Raw genomic sequence first — 3,308 nt, 5'->3', positions numbered from 1 at the left:
GGAACTACATATTGTCTTCTATATTCAGAGTAACTTATGAAAATAACAATATAAATTATATTAAATATAATTTATGAGATATTTACAATATATCTATTATAAAGATATTTTTCAATATTCTACACGTAACTATCAATATAGCATTTGTGAGACACGCTTCAAGTACTTATTTAAGTATAAAACAAAAGTCCTGATGATTATAACTAGAGTCTCCTTCCGGAGAGCGTGTCACTTGTGTATAGATCTATACGGGACTGACAATCTCACATCCCGACTGTTAGCTACAGTTAAGCCGGCAGGCTTGGGATGACAATTGTCGTGCCGAATTTCGACGCCTGAAGAACGTCGTGTTTCAGGCGAGGTTTAGGTCATCAAGCATGGTTATGATAACTCACAATTTGGTATTGAATAATATGTTTAGTATATGAATAAGTAAACAACTTCGCATAGTTTTAATAAATTAAAACTATAATACGGTATTTTACAATACAAATGGTAAACCTGGACATCTGTATTTATAGAGAATTCATACTAGTATAATATTTTATTACATGGAAAAGATTCATTTTATGATTTTATGTGAATTAAAACTATGTAATACTATTTAAGAACACAAATACATATACAACAGAAAATATAGAATTTTCTGGGTGAAAATACTTACCTTTTGAAGAAACAAATGACAGAGTTATTTAACAAAAATACTTATGAACTCACCAACTTAATTGTTGACACTCTTTTCAAAACTACTTGTATTTTCAGAAAATCGATAAACAGGTACCCACAAGTTTTGAGGAAGACAAAGTTCCATATATTTATGTCTTTTAATTATACTTTTTGGTGTCAAATATACAATGATTTGAACATGAATGTAAAGTTATATTTTATCAATGTAATGGTTGTGGTTACTTTGATTACTATTGTGCATTGTTGTGATACTGTACATGACATCCTCTGCCCCCGAACGTTTCCGCCGCTCCGGTTTGGGGGTGTGACATGTCCTCTAGACACGAGGAGAAGATTGGAGAAAGAATTCCTCAAGCTAAAGCAAGAACGAATGACCATGAATGAGTATGAAACTTAATTCAATCAGAGAGCACGGTTTGCTTCAAAGTATATTCCAACTGAAGACGATAAAATTCAGTTATTCATGGAAGGATTACGGTATGAAATCCGTGATTTCGTTATCAATCGGGATATTCTGTCATTTGATAAAGCTGTTGAGTATGCCCGAAAGCACGAGCATGACCTAGAGATACGTGGTGCCACACTTTCTGTTCCAAAGCATCCACGTATTGATCGAACCGTTCCTGTTTCCTCTATTCCACCAACTCGATCTGTTCGATCTGATTTTAATACAAGAGTGTAATCTCAGAGCGCCTTTCGTGGTCGCGGTAGATCACAATATTTTTCTCTTCAATCGTCATCATGTCGAAATTGTGGAAAGAATCATCAGGGCCAATGCAGATTAGAGAAAGGATCAGTGGTCTATTATGGATGTGGAGAAGTGGGCCACATGAAGCCTGTTTGCCCGATAAAGAATGTTACTTGCTATGCTTGTGGTGTTACTGGCCACAGGAAGCGCTTCTGCCCTACTCTTACTAGTCAAATGACAGGGAGTCAAGCTTCTGTTCAACAACCAAAGAGTACTCTAACTAAAAAGGAGGAGGTGCCAAAAGCTAAAGGCCGTGCATTCCAGATTACCACAGAGGAGGCACGCGAGGACCCGAATGTTGTGACTGGTACATTTTTTGTCAACTCTAGACCTGCTCACATCTTATTTGATTCTGGTGCCTCAGATTCTTTTGTGTCTCATGAATTTGCACATACTTTTCATATTGCTTTCTATGCACTCGCGCAACCATTTCATGTAGATATTGCGGAAAGTATATCATTACTTGCTGATAAAATCTATAGAGATTGTGTCATAGAAATTGAAGGCTATAATTTTCTTGCTAACCTGATTCCTATCTCCTTGCCCAACTTTGATATTATTTTTGGCATGCATTGGTTGTCAAAGAACCATGCAGAACTCTTGTGCTACGAAAAGATGGTACGCATTCCGATCGAAGAGGAGAATCCTATTTATGTCTACGGTGAACAAAGACTTAAAATCTTAAAAATAATCTCTTTCCTAAAAGCTCGTAAATTTATTTCGAAGGGGTGTTCTATCTATCTGGCTTATATAGTTGATATCTCAAAAGAGGAGAAGAAAATTGTAAATGATGTCCCCGTTGTTAACGAATATCTTGATGTTTTCCCCGATGATTTCCCTGGACTTCCTCCGGACAGGCAAGTAGAATTATGAATCGACCTTGTGCTTGGTGCTGCTCCGATTGCAAAGACTCCTTATCGTCTTGTGCCAGCTGAGATGAAGAAAATGATGATTCAATCGTAGGAATTACTTGACAAAGGCTTTATTCGACCGAGTACCTCTCTTTAGGGTGCTCCAGTATTATTTGTCAAGAAGAAGGACGGGTCGATGCGAATGTGTATTGATTACCGTGAGCTAAATAAGGTAACTATCAAAAACAAGTACCCACTACCTCGCATAGACGACCTGTTTGATCAACTTCAGGGTGTTAGCTATTTCTCAAAGATTGATTTGAGATCTGGCTATCATCAGTTGAAAGTACACGAGCAGGATGTACCGAAGACTGCTTTCCGTACTCGATATGGGCATTTTGAATTCCTTCATGCCGTTTGGCCTGACAAATGCTCCTGCTGTATTCATGGATATGATGAATCGGGTATGTCGTCCAATGCTCGATAAATCTGTCATGGTATTCATTGATGATATTCTAATTTTATCCAAGTCTGAATCTGATCATGCCATTCATATTCGTGAAATATTAAAACTTCTTTGAAAGGAGAAACTATATGCTAAATTCTCGAAATGTGAATTTTGGCTTCGCCAAGTTCAATTTCTCGGCCATGTGATTTCTGGTGACGGTATATCCGTAGATCCTACCAAAATCGAAGCCATTCAGAATTGGGAAGCGCCTCGTAATGCTTCTGAAATTCGCAGTTTCTTGGGTCTCGCGGGGTATTACCGGAGATTCATTAAAGATTTTTCACGTACAGCTATACCTCTCACAAGTCTTACACGAAAAGAAGCAAAGTTCGAATGGGGTGAAGCCCAAGAAAAAGCTTTCTCAACTTTAAAAGATCTTTTCACTCATGCTCCAATCTTATCACTCCCAGAAGGTGATAATGATTTCTCTGTGTATAGCGATGCTTCAAGGTTAGGACTCGGTTGTGTGTTGATGCAACGTGGAAAAGTGATAGCCTATGCCTCAAGACAACTG

The sequence above is a fragment of the Lactuca virosa genome, chromosome 5 (genome assembly GCF_052849685.1).
Source record: "Lactuca virosa cultivar CGN04683 chromosome 5, Lactuca_virosa_CGN04683_v6, whole genome shotgun sequence".
In the NCBI taxonomy this organism is placed as follows: Eukaryota; Viridiplantae; Streptophyta; class Magnoliopsida; order Asterales; family Asteraceae; genus Lactuca; species Lactuca virosa.
Note: the sequence above shows the minus strand (reverse complement) of the source record.